The sequence below is a fragment of the Mobula hypostoma genome, chromosome 13 (genome assembly GCF_963921235.1).
Source record: "Mobula hypostoma chromosome 13, sMobHyp1.1, whole genome shotgun sequence".
NCBI classification, from domain to species: Eukaryota; Metazoa; Chordata; class Chondrichthyes; order Myliobatiformes; family Myliobatidae; genus Mobula; species Mobula hypostoma.
Window position 1 is genome coordinate 11942635 of NC_086109.1, and position 18015 is coordinate 11960649.

Below are 18015 nucleotides of genomic sequence, written 5' to 3' on the forward strand. Positions count from 1 at the left end.
CTGTGAATGCATCACGACCAGGAGTCTTTGTTAAAGAAGAAGAGTTAATTTTTTCATTTGTAATGTGAATTGTATTTTCTGGTGTAACCTTGTGGCTAAGTGGTGTCCCTTGGGTTGTTTACCTTTTACGTCTAGTTGTTTGTCTTTGGACTCATTCTGCATTTTTCACTTTGTTTTGCAGGTGTCTCATTTAGGATCATGGGGATTTTTAAGCTCTCTGTATTTATCACTTTTATTCAATTTGGGATAATTTAATTAGCATGGTATTTTGAATATATTGTTGTCTTTGGGGATTATTGTTTCATTTGGACACCTATGTTGTTCGATTGACATGGAATTCCTGTGTGCTCCAGGGTGTATTTTTGGGGTGTATGACAATCTCTCTTTGCTCTGTCATTGTGGATCCTTGGCTGATGAAACTCAAACCGAGTTCTTCTGTGTATTGTGAGTGAATTCAGATCTTCAAATTCTGTAGAGCTCACCTGAGGTCCTGGTAGTTTTGCTGGTTAATTTCTATAATAAAACTTCTGTTTTGATTGAGTTGCTGAAGTTACTGTGATTTCTGCACTTGAATTCACTAGTGAATCTTACAGAATACCTACGAGAAAATTAACCTAGGGTTGTGTATGTACTTCGATACTAAATTTATTTTGAACATTGAAATCCATCCCATTTGAACAAGACCTGCCCATGGGAACACCTCTGACATCCCAGCCACCAGAACAAAGCTGGACAATGAGACCAAGCTCTACTCACAAGGAATGCCTTGTGAGTAAAACTGCACCTACAGTTTTCTCCCATCATAAGCCCCACCTATGATCTGACCCCTATCCATGAGCCATCAGAGAGGCAGGTGTGTGTCTGTGCAGTCTGCCACGGGGATCTCTGCAGCCAACATGCAGCATACAAATGGCAGAGCCAGCGTCGGGAATGGTGATGGTGAACATCATGGAAGCACCTAACGGATTTGATCAGTCTGTGCTCTGCTAATGTTACTTTTCGCATGTAGCAATTAGCATAACACTGTTACTGCACCAGTGACCCTGATACATTCACTCCATGACCATGTGGGTTTCCTCTGGGTGCTCCGGTTTCCTCCCACATTCCAAGGACCCACAAGTTAGTAGGTTAATTTGGCAGTTGATTCTTGTTGGGTCAGATGGGCCTCTTAATGTGCTATATCTCTAAATATAATTAAATTAAAAATAAAAATTATTCAGGTCCTGCAGCAATTGGGATGTCCCACTGTTTGAGCAGATTCAGCAGAGTGGGGAGGACTTTGAAGAAAACTGCTGAATGCCTTTCTACAGGAACCAGCTGTGACAACAACTGTAAACTCGACATGAACTCCAACTGTGAGTTCAGATGTTCCTCCACTGCCAACAAGCTCTGTTCCAACTGCTTGATCTGTGGCTGTCATTTACATCTCCTGTGCTTCTGGGAGTGAGGCAGGTGTGATGCTCAACATGTTATCTTTACTGGGTCTGCCCACAATTCACCAGAATCCCATTGCTTGAGTGTTATCACTCAGTCCTGCTAACATTTTAACACTCATCACAAATTTTCAATCATTTGTTGCAAATTAATGTTATGTTTTTGTTACATATACTTAACAAACCTGAAACATTTGGATGTCTGATATCATCAGCTGGCTCACTGTGATTTCTAATCCGTCTTCCTCCTGTATAATTCCTTATTGTTATTCCAAGAAATCATTTCAGTATACTGGCCTTCATCAGTCAGGGCACTGAGTATTGGAATTGGGATGTTATGTTGCAGTTGTATAATTCCTTGTTGAGGCCTGTGTATAGTTGGAGTACTGTGTACAGTTTCTGTCACCCTGTTATGGGAAAGAATTGGTTAAAATGGAAACAGTGCAGAGAAGATTTACAACTCAAGGGCATTGAGTTATTGGGACAGGTTGGCCAGGTTAGATCTTTATCCCTCAGAATGCTGGAAAATGAAGAGTGACCTTGTAGAAGTGTTTAAAATTATGGGAGGCATAGTTAAGATGGGTAGCAACAGTTTTATTCCCCCCCCCCCCCAGAGCAGGGGAGTCCAAAACCAGGGACATAGATTTTGGGTGAGAGAGGGACCCGAGGGGCAACTTTTTTCACGCAGAGCATAGTGACTGCATGGAAAGTTCAAAGCAAATTGATTATCAAATAAATACATGTGATCACATATAACCCTGAGATGCATTCTCCTGTGGGTAAACAGAAAGAATCACAAGAGAAGCAACGAAAAACTGCAAACAACAGAGATGGACAAAGAACTAATGTACAAATGCAAAAAGAAAAGTAGCGATAATAAAAATAATAATAATAGCAGCGCCTGAACAGATGGCCATGCAGCAGCACCGGAACCAGGGGCGGCCAGCAGCACCACCACCGTGGACTGGACGAGATGACAGCACCAGCCTCCGGCAGCGGGTGCCAGAATTTGGAGAACTCGAAGGACAGTGAGCTGCTGAGTGGCATGGACTCGGAGGACAGGTGAGGAGCCGTGGCTCGGTTTCGGGATCCGCAGGATGGTCTCGGACATCAAGGTGCGGGGAGAAGTCATCCACAGGTGTCAAGTCAAACTAGAGTTTCTAGAAAGTATTGGGACCTAGAGGCAAAAGAAAATAAAATTTAAAGTAATAGCAAGAACCCACTGATAGACCGGATGGAACTCACTGCCTGAGTGGAACACCGGGAGGACGCGGCAGTCCGGGAGCAGCGCTGGAATCTGCGATAAGATGCTGAACTTTTATGTAACTTCAGAGACGGTTTCACGGAGAAGCGCACTGACGTCACTGCGCTTTGGGTCAGCGCGGGCTTCGCGTCACGTCACGGGGATCCTCGCGCGCAGGCGCCTCTGGGAAATGGCGCGAGGTTTGAGAAGAACCTTCGGGAAGGGTCGCCCGGTTTGAAAATTTAACGGTCTCCGGGGGAGCGGAGAGGTGCCGGTCAGAATCCGTCTACAAAGTCCGCAGAGAGAGCCAGTTTTTTCACCTAAATGACTAATAACTTACGACTAGAGACAAGTGACTAATGTCTAACGGTTGAGGAACTATCAAACTGCTGCACTTGCGAAAAATAGGAGGAAAAAGGAAAAGTTGTTTGGTCATTCACTGGAATCCAGTTGAAAAACCTCCGGGTAGACACATTCAATCCCTTTCAAGTGGGGAAGCGGCACATGTTCAAAGAAGAATAAGAAATCCAACCTGACAGTGAAAAACTGGCTACTTCGCAGGACTTTGGACAGCGATAAAAACCGGTTGACCGTGAAACTGGAGGGCCGGGAAACAGAAATCTGGGAGAGCTTTGAGCTGGAACAGCAGGAGCAGTAACTTGGAAGAAAATCAAGTTAAGATAAAACAACATCAAAGCATCATTAAAAAGTTGTACTTACCTTCTCACCTATGAACAGCCTGCAGAGGAAATCAAACATGGCTGATCAAACTATTTGGAAATCAGTTGAGCAACTCAAGGTAGACAACAAAAAAGATTATTTTCTAGTCTGGTCAACAATATTACCAGGACCTATGAAGACATGTCTGAAGAAGAGCTCGGAGTCAGTTTCACTAAACTCACAATAGAAGCCAAGAAAGCCATGGAAACCAATGACGATGTGGAGGCCGGACTCATTGCAGAACTGGAAGTGGAGCTGAACACAGAGGAAGTAGCTGTGTTAACTGAACAGCAAAAAGCCAACCTGGCAAAGACAGCGAGTGAGTGTGAGTTGAAACTAAAGGAGGTCAGAAGCCTAATCCAGGAGACTCTTTGGACCAACTTTGGAAATGTTGAATTGTTCACAGCACTTGTGCAAGCAGCAGAGGATGAATGTGAAAACGTCGCTGCTGTACAACCCAATGGCGACCAGGAGGCGTATGACTTCATGCTTAGCCACCTGCAAGGACTGGTAAAGACAGCGAAGGGGGTGCATGGTGGATGGAAACGATGGATCCCGCCAGGGGATCAGAAGGACCTTCAGAGTCACCTAAAGGGGCTTGAACTCCACATCCCCAAGTTGGTTTCCAAGAAGGCCCACTTCATACAGGCAAGGAGAAAGGAGGATGCTGAAAGACTAACCCCGACGACGTGGGGCTTTTCCTCCAATTTTCCCAATGCCAGCCATTAGATTGAAACCAATGGCCCCTCCCAAGTTTACTGGCAGCAAACGTGATTTTCACAGGTGGAGAAAGGACTGGGAAGCACTCCAGAGGCAGGGTGAGCCGACCGGTTCAAGAGAGGTGAAAAAGGTTCAACTACTGGACAGTCTTGACAACAAAATCAGAAGAGACCTTCGCCTCACTACTGATAACACTGCAGATGACATCTTTCGTGTTCTAGAAAATCGCTATGGAAATCAAACGTGCATTGCTATTGAAATAGTGGAAGAGTCACAGAAAATGCCAGCTGTCAGAAGTCATCAGTCATGGAAAATAGTGGAATTAATTCAAACCGTGGAGACACGGGTGCTATCAAAAATCCACTGGTGACAAAATCAATTGAAAGTAAACTTCCAGAAACTCACAAAAAGGAATGGCTGGTCTATGTCGCTGACAAGAGAACTGCTGTGGCACCAGATAATCAGTTTGACAGTCTCTTGGAATTGCTCAAAGGGCAAGAGAGCATATATGAGCAGCTTGAGCAACTGAGGGATGAAGAGTCAAGTAGAAGAGAAACCAGGGCTGAGCCAAGACATGCCAGAACCAAATCTACCAAGTCAGACGACGACCATGCAGGGTGTGTAGTCTGCGGTGATGGAAAGCACAAAAGGAAGCTCTACTTTTGCAAACAGTTTCAAGTGCTAAAGCTACCAGAGAAAAAGGCTGCAGTAAGAAAGTTGGGGGCATGCAAGAGGTGTCTTGAGGTTCATAATGACAGTTCATACTGCAAACCCGCCTATCTGTGTGAAAACCAAGACTGCAAGGATGAGCATACTCCTGAGCATCATTACTATCTGTGCCCCAGTGCTGAAATAAAGAAAAGCAGCGCAGGTCAGAAAGAGAGCAGATTTGGTCCAGAGGAAGATAAAGGCGGGAGGAAATATACAGAGGACCAAGAGGAGTTCTTCAGCAAACTTTCACCAGAATTGGCCAAACAATGTGCGATGTATTTTCAAACACTGCATCCAGAGCCTTCAGCACTGTGAAAGATAAACCGGGCCTTCTGGTGGAAAGTGGATTGCAAGAGCTGCCAGTGATTATGATGCTTCTTGAGGTCGCAGCTAATGCTGGACAAAAAATCGGGACATTAACTGACTTGGCTTCAGACGCCAATTACATAACCCACAAGGCTGCAAGCAGACTGAACCTCAGAAGTGAGGAAATCACTCTCGTCGTCCATGGATTTGGGGGAGCGGTGATGAAGGTTCATGTGGAGACAAAGCGGTACCTTCTAAAAATCAGAGTAAACACTCCCAAGGGCACTCTCAGATCACACCAATTAGTTTGTGATGGACGAGGCAGCACTGCAAATGTCCACAAATATGTGACACCGAAGCAACTGCAGAAATTCTTCCCAGACATAGCGCTTGATGAACTTGTGAGACCCAGAGAAATAAATTTACTCATAAGCCATAGAGAAGGTCAGCTAGCACCTCAGAGAACCAGGGCTGTTGGAGACCTCGTGCTGTGGGATGAACCACTGGGGAAGATGGTCAGAGGAGCACATCCTGATCTGTTTGAGGAGCTGTCTGTGTCAGCCCACATGTCCAAGGCACCTTTTGCGAAGTCAATGAGAGTGGCTGCTGTAAAGTACGAGGAGCTCACCAGCAGAGTCCCAGAGCAACTTCCACCAAACAAAGAGGATGGCATCAAGCTCCAGGAGTCAGGTACTTCAAGCACCAACCAGGACTTCCTAGAGTGGTGGAAGTGGGACAGTATTGGCGCAGCATGGGAACCAAAATGCGGGGGTTGCTGCTGCGGGAACTGCCAGCCAGCCGGCAAAGGAATGACTCTTGCTGAGGAGAAGGAACTTGAATTTGTAAGAAGAGGCCTCACCTATGTCACAGGTGACCGCCACATTGGCACGCCAGATATCCTTGGTTAGAAGATCCAGCTTCCTTGCCAATCAATAAAAGAACAATCGAGGCTACATTTCTCAGGTCGGAAAAGCAACTCGCCAAAGAACCTGAGTGGAAAACTGCCTCTACACTGCTCCAGTGTGTGACATGGTCGATCGAAGGACTGCAATGAAATTGTCCAAAGGCACGGTCATCAACTAGAACAGGCCAGTCAAGTACGTGAGTCACCTTATTGCTCTGAACCCGCACTCTGTCACGACCCCAGTGAGACTCGTGTGGAACAGCAGCCAAAAGTTCAGAGGCGTGAGCTTGAACGACCTGCTAATGAAAGGTCCAGATGTCCTCAGCCAGATTCAGGGGTGGAGTATACGCTGCTCTGGGTGACATAAAAAAAAGATGTACAATTCGGTTTGGTTGGAAGACCGAGAAGTGCACCTGCACGTCAAATTACTAAGATTCATAAATATGATGATACTTTGACAGTTGATCATGACAAGATAAACAAAACCTTTCAAGAATTTTGTACCTCTTTATACCATTCTGACCTTCGTCATGATTTTAACATCATGCATGATTTTCTAAGAAAATAGAATTTTCCGAAATTATCACCTGAAGACTGTTTAACATTAGAAACTCCTATTACAGAGGACGAAATAACAGCTGTAATCTCATCAATGAATTCTGGTAAAGTGCCTGGTCTGGGTGGTTTTACAGTGGAATTTTTGAAGTCTTTTTCCTCTGTTCGCTCTCCTTGGTTGTGTAATATTCAAAGAAGCAATCAGTTTAGGTAAATTACCACAAACACTTTATGAAGCTTCTATTTCTTTAATTCTTAAAAAGAATAAAGATCCTACTGATTGTGCATCATATAGACCGATATCTCTTTTGAATGTAGATTCAAAAATTTAGCAACTAGGTTAGAGAAGGTATTACCTCAAATTATATCTGTGGACCAAACAGGATTTATTAAAAACTGTTATTCATCTTTTAATATCAGGAGGTTAATGAATATTGTTTATACCCCCTCACTTGACACTCCAGAATGTATTATCTCATCAGATGCCGAGAAAGCATTCGACAGTTGAATGGCCATATTTATTTAGTGTGTTTGAGAAATTTAATTTTAGTCCGATATTTATATCCTGGATTAGATTGTTATATTATACCCCTGTAGCTTCGGTTTGTACTAATAATCAAAGATCTCCCTTTTTTCATCTATCTTGCGGTACTAGGCAAGGATGCCCTCTTAGTCCTTTATTATTTAATATTGCCCTTGAACCTTTAGCAATTCCTATCCATGACTCGCCCAACATTTTTGGTATTACCTGCGGAAATGAAATACATAAATTATCATTATATGCAGATGATTTGTTATTATATATCTCTAATCCGGAGAAATCAATTCCTGTTATTTTATCTTTGTTGGCTCAATTTAGTAATTTTTCGGGTTATAAATTGAACCTTAATAAGAGTGAATTATTTCCTCTAAATAAGCAGGTTCCTATTTATGGATGTTTACCACTTAAATTGGTTACTGACTCTTTTATATATTTAGGGATTAAAATCACAAAAAAGCATAAAGATTTACTTAAGCTAATTTTTTTACCTTTAATTGATCAGATTAAACTTTTGTTTACTAAATGGTCACCAATGTCTTTGTCTCTGATCGGTTGGTCAATGCTATCAAGATGATTATTTTGCCTAAATTTTTATATGTATTTCAATTGATACCAATTTTTATTCCAAAATCTTTTTCTGATAATGTTGATTCAGAAATTTCTTCATCTATATGGCAGAACAAAAACCCTAGGCTAGATGAAAGGCATTTACAGAAATCTAAAAAAGATGGGGGGGTTAGCGCTCCCGAATCTTGGGTTTTACTATTGGGCAATTAATATTTGATGCTTAAAATTTTAGTTACGGGACTTGGATGTAATTTCATTGGTTAGATCTTGAATTTAAAGCTTTTTTTAGGGATTTAATATTAAATTTTAAAATGCCGCTGGTTTTTCTTTCTAAGAGATAACATTATTTTGATTCTTTCTTGTTTAAAAAAAGATTAAATATAAACATGGAATAGTTTGTAGATGCTGGAATATAAACACTTTCCTTTGTTGAGACTTTGTTGTTCGTCTTACAAGGTTAGTGAGTTTTGTTGTTTTTTTTAACTAGGGGAGGAAGAGAGAATCCGTTTAATTTTTTTTTGTACAGACAGAGCAGTCCCTGGCTTCGTATTCTATCATAGGGGGCCTGCTTTTTTTCAGGCTATGGGGGGAGAGGGATGGGGTTAGAGTTAGGGGTTTTTTCCCATTGGGTGGTTCCGGAGCATGCGTGTTTTCTATGTGGTTGTATTCTTCATCGCTACCATTTTTGATCATCCCATATCGGTATGTGCTCTGTGCATATGTAGAGTAGAATGAAATTATAGTATGGTATTTAAATGGATTAATGTAATAAGTTGGAATGTACGTGGTTGGAATCATCCTATCAAACAAGAAAAGACTTTTAAAACCATTTACCGATTCCAACCGGACGTAATCTTTGCCAAAGAGACACATATCAAGGTGGGAGATCAAAATAGATTTTTTGGATGGTGGAGGGGTGTGTTTCACTCCACTTCTCAAAGTAAAGCTAAGGGTGTGCTATCTTTATTAAATCCAATATATTTACTCGAGGATATTGAGTCAGACTTTAATGGTAGATTTTTAATTGTTAAAGGAGTAATCTGTAACAGAAAAGTTGTTTTGATCAATTTGTACGGTCCTAACTTAGGTGATCCTTTTTTTAAAAAGGTATTTGCTTTACTGCCTGATTTAAATGAATATATGTTGATAATGGGTGGGGATTTTAACTGTTATTTAAATCCTTTGATTGTTAAGAGCTCAACCAATCAGCGACTTCCAAGTTGCTCCGCGTCACTTATTAACTCCTTTTTGACTGATTTTAGATTGATTGAATTATGGAGATATCTACACCCTAATAACAGAGAATATTCTTTCTATTCACATGTTTATAAAAAATATTTGAGGATTGATTATATTATAATCGAATCCTGCTTCTTGCCTAGTGTTAAAAATTGTGAATATGACGCTATTGCTATATCTGATCATGCGCCTCTGAGTTTGTCTTTTGAATTTGATGATGTCATTCTTGCCCGCCCACCATGGTGCATGTCTCAGGCATTATTGCAAAACTCTGACTTTATTGAAACCCAGATAAAAGATTTTTTTCTTTTTAATGATATGGGGGTACATCTAAATTAATCACATGGGATACATTTAAAGCATTTTTACGTGGTCAGATTATTTCTTATTCAGCTAAGCTTAAAAAACAGACTAAAGTAGAATTAGATAAGATTTCAAAACAAATTAAAGACTTAGATAATATTTATGCAATTTCCCCTAATATTGATTTGTTCAAACAAAGGGTGGAACTCCAATCATAATATAATCTATTATTAATTCATCCTATTGAATGCTATTTTCTTAAGTTGAAGAGCCAATTTTATATGTTTGGAGATAAAAATAATAAACTGCTTGCATCTCAATTAAAAACAGCTAGAGCCAAAAGGCAAAGTTTGAAAATCCGTAGGAAAGATGGTACCCTGATTTGGGAATATGAAGAGATTAATAAGATTTTTGAAGATTTTTATACTGAATTGGGACTCAGTGCTTTCATCTCCTGCCTGATGTTGTGGATCCTCAATGCTCTTTGGTTCTTCGAGTAGGATGTTTTGGAGCCTTCCTTCTCCTCTTCTCCGAACCGTTCAGCTGCAATACTGACAATAATTGTTGTCATGGCTTGCAGCTTCCTATCAATCCCTCCCTTCGCCGTTGCCTCCAGAATTTGGTTAGCTTCTTCATCAAACTGCTTCCACAGTGAAGTCATGTTAGCTGCAGGCCATTTGATCCACCTCCTGTTAGACTTCATGTTAGAAGGATTAGTTTGCAACACTTGGAGGTTCCGGGCACTGCAGGGTGACTCCGGGCCTGGCCCCTCCTTCGTCTCACCAGGTTGGACACCTGCACGTTGTGCTGCTCCTGCTCCCGCCAAACACTTCATCCTCGCTTGGTGGATCTTCAAGCTGCGATCGTTCTTGCAGATTTTGCCACATGCACACTGCTTCCTCATCATCGTTTGTTCATTGCCTGGGTCTGATGTCGTTGTGTCCATCTGACTGGGGTGCTCATTCTCCCCCCACCCTTCTCGGGCACCCCTGGGGCTATCTTTCCCTTAGATTCATTGTAGCTTTTGTGGGGGTTCTCCTCTCAGAGGACACAGATTGGGTTGCCAGCCCGTTCTGCCCCGGTTGCTGTCTCTCCGGGCTGTCACTGACTCTCCAGTCGTCACCACTCTTTTCGCGGTTGTCACCCAGTCTTTCCTGGTTGTCACTGATGAACTCAGGGTGTAAGCCCTCTACTTTCTATGAAGCTTCTATTTCTTTAATTCTTAAAAAGGATAAAGATCCTCCTGATTGTGCCTCATATAGACCTATTTCATTATTGAATGCCGATGCTAAGATTCTGTCAAAGATAATGGCCAATCGGTTGAAGAATATCTTGGGTAAAATTATTTTTAAAGATCAAATAGGCTTTATAAAGGGTCGTTATTCTTTTTCAAATGTTTGGAGGTTATTTAATATTGTATATTCGTCCTCTTTTAAAACTCCACAATGCGTCGTCTCTTTGGATGCTGAAAAAGCGTTCGATCGAGTCGAATGGAAATATTTATTTAATGTTTTAGAGAAATTTGGCTTTGGTGTTACTTTAAATAATTGGATTGGAATGATATATAAAACTCCTATTGCTACTGTTATTACTAATAACTGTAGGTCTCCTTTTTTCAGCTTTCACGGGGGACAAGACAAGGTTGTCCATTAACAACAGGAATTCTGCAGATGCTGGAAATTCAAGCAACACACATCAAAGTTGCTGGTGAACGCAGCAGGCCAGGCAGCATCTATAGGAAGAGGCGCAGTCGACGTTTCAGGCCGAGACCCTTCGTCAGGACTAACTGAAGGAAGAGTGAGTAAGGGATTTGAAAGCTGGAGGGGGAGGGGGAGATCCAAAATGATAGGAGAAGACAGGAGGGGGAGGGATGGAGCCGAGAGCTGGACAGGTGATAGGCAGAAGGGGATACGAGAGGATCATGGGACAGGAGGTCCGGGAAGAAAGACGGGGGGGGGTGACCCAGAGGATGGGCAAGAGGTATATTCAGAGGGACAGAGGGAGAAAAAGGAGAGTGAGAGAAAGAATGTGTGCATAAAAAAGAGTAACAGATGAGGTACGAGGGGGAGGTGGGGCCTAGCGGAAGTTAGAGAAGTCAATGTTCATGCCATCAGGTTGGAGGCTACCCATACAGAATATAAGGTGTTGTTCCTCCAACCTGAGTGTGGCTTCATCTTTACAGTAGAGGAGGCCGTGGATAGACATGTCAGAATGGGAATGGGATGTGGAATTAAAATGTGTGGCCACTGGGAGATCCTGCTTTCTCTGGCGGACAGAGCGTAGATGTTCAGCGAAGCGGTCTCCCAGTCTGCGTCGGGTCTCACCAATATATAAAAGGCCACATCGGGAGCACCGGACGCAGTATATCACCCCAGTCGACTCACAGGTGAAGTGATGCCTCACCTGGAAGGACTGTTTGGGGCCCTGAATGTGGTAAGGGAGGAAGTGTAAAGGCATGTGTAGCACTTGTTCCGCTTACACGGATAAGTGCCAGGAGGGAGATCAGTGGGGAGGGATGGGGGGGACGAATGGACAAGGGAGTTGTGTAGGGAGCGATCCCTGCGGAATGCAGAGAGAGGGGGGAGGGAAAGATATGCTTAGTGGTGGGATCCCGTTGGAGGTGGCGGAAGTTACGGAGAATAATATGTTGGACCCGGAGGCTGGTGGGGTGGTAGGTGAGGACCAGGGGAACCCTATTCCTAGTGGGGTGGTGGGAGGATGGAGTGAGAGCAGATGTACGTGAAATGGGGGAGATGCGTTTAAGAGCAGAGTTGATAGTGGAGGAAGGGAAGCCCCTTTCTTTAAAAAATGAAGACATCTCCCTCGTCCTAGAATGAAAAGCCTCATCCTGAGAGCAGATGCGGCGGAGACGGAGGAATTGCGAGAAGGGGATGGCGTTTTTGCAAGAGACAGGGTGAGAAGAGGAATAGTCCAGATAGCTGTGAGAGTCAGTAGGCTTATAGTAGACATCAGTGGATAAGCTGTCTCCAGAGACAGAGACAGAAAGATCTAGAAAGGGGAGGGAGGTGTCGGAAATGGACCAGGTAAACTTGAGGGCAGGGTGAAAGTTGGAGGCAAAGTTAATAAAGTCAACGAGTTCTGCATGCGTGCAGGAAGCAGCGCCAATGCAGTCGTCGATGTAGCGAAGGAAAAGTGGGGGACAGATACCAGAATAGGCACAGAACATAGATTGTTCCACAAACCCAACAAAAAGGCAGGCATAGCTAGGACCCATACGGGTACCCATAGCTACACCTTTAGTTTGGAGGAAATGGGAGGAGCAAAAGGAGAAATTATTAAGAGTAAGGACTAATTCTGCTAGACGGAGCAGAGTGGTGGTAGAGGGGAACTGATTAGGTCTGGAATCCAAAAAGAAGCGTAGAGCTTTGAGACCTTCCTGATGGGGGATGGAAGTATATAGGGACTGGACATCCATGGTGAAAATAAAGCGGTGGGGGCCAGGGAACTTAAAATCATCAAAAAGTTTAAGAGCGTGAGAAGTGTCACGAACATAGGTCGGAAGGGATTGAACAAGGGGTGATAAAACAGTGTCGAGGTATGCAGAAACGAGTTCGGTGGGGCAGGAGCAAGCTGAGACAATAGGTCGGCCAGGACAGGCAGGTTTGTGGATCTTGGGTAGGAGGTAGAAACGGGAAGTGCGGGGTGTGGGAACTATAAGGTTGGTAGCAGTGGATGGGAGATCCCCTGAGCGGATAAAGTCGTTGATAGTGTGGGAGACAATGGCCTGGTGCTCCTTAGTGGGGTCACGATCGAGGGGTAAATAAGAGGAGGTATCCGCGAGTTGTCGCTGTGCCTCGGCAAGGTAGAGGTCAGTACGCCAGAGGGTTGTCCATTAAGTCCTTTGCTATTTAATTTAATATTAGAACCCCTTGCTATTGCTGTTTGTGAAGCTAAAGATATTTATGGGATTTTTGTAACTGAGACCATTCATAAGATTTCTCTTTACGCTGACGATTTACTGGTTTATATATCCAATCCCGAGGAATCTATTCTGCCTTGCTAAAATTAGTTAATGAATTTGGGGATCTTTCAGGATATAAAATATATTTTAGTAAAAGTGAACTGTTTCCTTTAAATAAATCTGTTTCTATATATGATAATACTCCTTTCAAAGTCATGGATTCTTTTAGATATTTAGGTATTATAATCACTAAAAAATATAAGGATCTTTATAAAGCTAATTTTGTTCCCTTGGTAGATTCTATGAAGTATTTATTTAGTAGATGGAGTCCACTTACATTTTCACTTGTTGGTTGCATCCATATAGTCAAAATGATGATTTTACCAAAGTTTTTATATTTATTTCAGGATATCCCTGTTTTTTTGACTAAGAAGTTTTTTGATCAGATTGATTCTATTATTTTATCTTTTATTGGGAATAATAAAGGACCAAGAATTAGTAAATGTCTCTTACAAAAGTTGAAAAAGGATGGAGGTCTCGAATTGCTTAATTTAAGAATGTATTACTGGGTTGTTAATGTGCGATGCATTTCCTTTTAGTTACATTGGGTTGATAAGAACGATCAGACTTGGAATTGAAAGCTGTGAAACAGTTTTATTTAACCTCGTTATTGGGAGCTGCTTTACCTATACAATTAGCTAAAGTTGCTAATTTAAATTTATACCCTGTGATTAAGAATTCTTTACAAACTTGGCTCCAGTTCCGCAATTGTTTTAATCTTAAAAAATTTAAACTTTGTAGTTTAATTTATCAAAATTACTTTTTTAAGCCTTCTTTAAGTGATCCATTTTTTTTACTTTGGAAAAATAAATGTATTAATTCTTTTTTGGATTTATTTAAAGAAGATAGACTGATGTCTTTTGAACAATTAGTTGATAAATATTCTCTTTCAGACTCACACTTTCTACAATACCTTCAAGTTAGACATTTCTTACAAAAATATTTAAGTAATTTTCCTTACATATTGGATGCTGACCTGTTAGATAATATTATGAGTATGAACCCTTCGATGAAGGGTTCCACTGGAAGAACTTATAATTTACTATTACAATGGGATAAGCTTCCTTTATTTAAGACTAAATAAGATTGGGAAAAGGAACAATTTGACTTTTATTGCGGAGGATTGGACACAGATTCTGAAACTGGTTAACTCTTCTTCGATCTGTGCTAGTCATTCACTGATTCAATTTAAAATTGTACATCGTTACCATTTGACGAAGGAGAGATTGTCTAAAATATTCCCTAATGTTGATAGTTATTGTGATAGATGTAAAACTGAGACAGCTATACTGAAACAACAAACAACAGGAATTCTGCAGATGCTGGAAATTCAAGCAGCACACATCAAAGTTGCTGGTGAACGCAGCAGGCATTTAAAATTAATTTACAACCTAACAAATTAACTGTGCTTTTTGGAATGATTTCTCAAAATATCCGCGGTATCTACTTCGTATTTGTCTGACCAACATGTTATTGCATTTGTTACATTGATAGCTAGGAGGGCCATTTTGTTGCAGTGGAAGGCTACATCGGCTCCCACTTTGTCACAATAGTTCTCTCAAGTGATGCTATGTCTTAGTTTGGAGAAAATTAGAAGTCGAACCTTTGAACCTATGTTTGATTTTGAGAAAAGATGGGGTTCATTTGCTCGTTATTATCATTTGTGTTAATTGATAGATTTCTTACACAATCTAATTGTAAATCTTTGGTACTTTTTTTCTTGCTGGCAGTTTGATGTTTATCTTTAGAAGTTTTTTGTATGACGCATGGCTCCGGGGTTGAACACCTAATGGTTTTTTTTTCCTTACCTTTTTCTTGCTTAGTAGGGGCTTTTTCCTCTTTTATTTTAATCACCAAAATTTTTTCAATCTTTAAAATAATGCTTTTTTTCTTGAGACATTGTAAGTGTTGCTTACTTCGATGTACTCTTGTTAATTTTGGGTAATAATAATAATAAAAAGTTTTGAAAATGTGAGGGGATTCGAGAGTGCCCCTATTAACTGTTTGAAGAGAGACAGAGAGAGACATTTATCATTGATGGTTTGTTTGGAAAGGAGAGAGAGACAAAGATCGACAGTTGGACTGACACAGGAGTTAACTTTGGAGTTTTACTTTGGAGATAAAAACTGAGCAGCTCGAAGGTTGCTATGGTGATCAACAGGACATTATTGATGTCACCTCCAAGGACTTGTTGCCTGCTCGCATTCCTTTACAGACAAAGGAAGGAAGGACTCTTTGAATGACAGGTGATGCTCAGCCCGGTGAGATAAATAGGTGGTCAGATGATACAGACCTCAGACACGTGATCTGGATACTGAACGAGCATTGTTGTGCCCTCAGAGAAAGTGGGTTTTGGAGGATCGATCAGGCGGATCGATCCAAATTGCTCTTCCAGTGAAGGAGAAGGGGTTGACTGGTGGGGAGTTGTCTATGTGTCCACCCTTGCCAGGGTGATAGCTCCACCACAGGAAAACCGGTCCCCCTTGTTAAGGTCACAGTCGGTGACTTGTGGAGGATTTCGGAGGATGTCTGTCTGTCTATCTCTCTCTCTCTCCCCCTCTCTCTCCCCCTCTCTCTCTCTCCCCTCTCTCCCCCTCTCTCTCTCCCCTCTCTCCCCCTCTCTCTCCCTCCCCCTCTCTCCCCCCCCTCTCTCCCCCCTCTCCCTCCCCCCTCTCTCTCCCCCCCTCTCTCTCCCCCCCTCTCTCTCCCCCCTCTCTCTCCCCCCTCTCTCTCCCCCCTCTCTCTCTCCCCCTCTCTCTCTCCCCCCCTCTCTCTCTCCCCCCCTCTCTCTCTCCCCCCCCTCCCTCCACTAAATACCCTGAACTGAACTTTACTCATCATCGTAAGACTGTATCTTTTACCCCTAGACTTAAAGAAGCTTGGTTTTCATACATATATTTCCACACTTACTGATTTACGTACATATATATATATATATATATATATATATATATATAAAATCATTGCTAATCTGTGTGATTTATCTTCATTTATATTACTGTATTGCATAGTTACTAATAAATATTAGTTTATAGCAATGCTGGACTCCAATGTGGTTTCTATTTCTGCTGGTTTCTTTATCCCCATCACAGGGTACATAACAAAAAGAAAGAAGTTTTTGGTGATGGATACTGAAGTGGTTCAAGGGTTTTCTTTAGTGTGTGATGAGGAGAGAAGAAACCTGTGAGAACCCATAAGTATATTGGACACATCGGCTTTTGGAAGATTTGAACTCCAAACTGTGCACATCTGAATTAATTATAATGGGCCATTGTTTCTTTTAATTAATCACTTTTTAGTTCAATTAACATTCATAAATATACATTCTTTGTCATTGTATGCAGCGTATAATCTGTTATTTCTTGCCAACGGACGATTGAATGGGTCAGTAAATTACACAGTATTCACACCAACTGGGGTTCACATGGGCGGGACATCCCAACCTCAATGGTTTGGCAGGGCCCAAGTCTCTTCTACCCTAGACATACGGAACCTGGTAAAGGTGGTTTTCTCATGGCCGAGTTCGATAGCTGTTAGAGAGGGTCTAATGAGTTGCATCTCCAGACACGCCCAGTTCAAAGGGGTTTCAATAGTAACAGAAGAGCAGAAAGGATGCCATTGGGGTATGAAAAGATGTAAAGAACAACTGATAATCAATTCCATGATTCTAAATCAAGCCCAATGGAAAAGCAGAAATCTTTCATCTTGCTACATTGACTACCATAAGGCATTTGACTTCATCACACACTCATGGTTAATAGAAGTTTTAATGTACAAAAACCACACCACTCACTTGTGAAATTCCTGCAACATCTGATGTAGCATTGGCATACTGTAATCACCCTATTAACAAACAAAAAAGGGACAGCCACTGTTTTCAAAGTAAACCAAGGCGACTCTCTAGATCCACTATGGTTATGTCTAGCTTTATGCCCACTCTCCAATTTACTGATTTGGATGGAAATTGGGTGTGAAATCAGAAACAATGAGATGAGCACACCTTAACACACCATTTATACATGGATAATTTGAAATTGTATGCTCCTTCAACAGTTAAGCTGAAGCAACTTATTCAAACAGTAGAATGATTTTTGAAAGATATAAACATGAATTTTGGATTGGATAAATGCAGAACACTAAACATTAAAAAATGTGCAAAAGAACTAATAGAATACAAAACAGAGCAGCAAGATACAATACAGCCAATCGATAAGTATGAAACGTAAGTATCTGGGATATCAACAAGGAAAGTAAATTGATCATAGTGCGATAAAGGAAAAACTTCTGTCAGAATTTACTTCAAGACTTAAGGAAATCTGCCAAACAGAGCTCAACAGAAGAAATATAACAAGGGCATTAAACACTTTTGCTTTACCTACAGTGGCATGCAAAAGTTTGGGCACCCCAGTCAAAATTTCTGTTACTGTGAATAATTGAGTAGAAGAAGAACTGATCACCAAAAGTCATAAAGTTAAAGATGAAACATTCATTTCAACATTTTAAGCAAGATTAGTGTATTTTTTGTCCAATTTTAGAGTGGAAAAAAAGGAAAGGAGCACCATGCAAAAGTTTGGGCACCCCAAGAGATTTGAGCTCTCGGATAAATTTTACCAAGTTCTCAGACCTGCATTAGCTTGTTAGGGCTGTGGCTTGTTCACAATCATCATTAGGAAAGGCCAGGTTATGCAAATTTCAAAGCTTTATAAATACCCTGACTCCTCAAACCTTGTCCCAACAATCAGCAGCCATGGGCTCCTCTAAGCAGCTGCTTAGCACTCTGAAAATTAAAAT

At 41.5% G+C, this 18015-nt stretch overlaps 1 protein-coding gene across 1 annotated transcript in view; it reads right to left on the bottom strand.

Annotated features, from left to right (window-relative positions):
* Window positions 1–18015, bottom strand: part of LOC134355855 (uncharacterized) — a gene marked incomplete at its 5' end in the record, with an annotated part of 191652 nt that overhangs the window by 76775 nt on the left and 96862 nt on the right.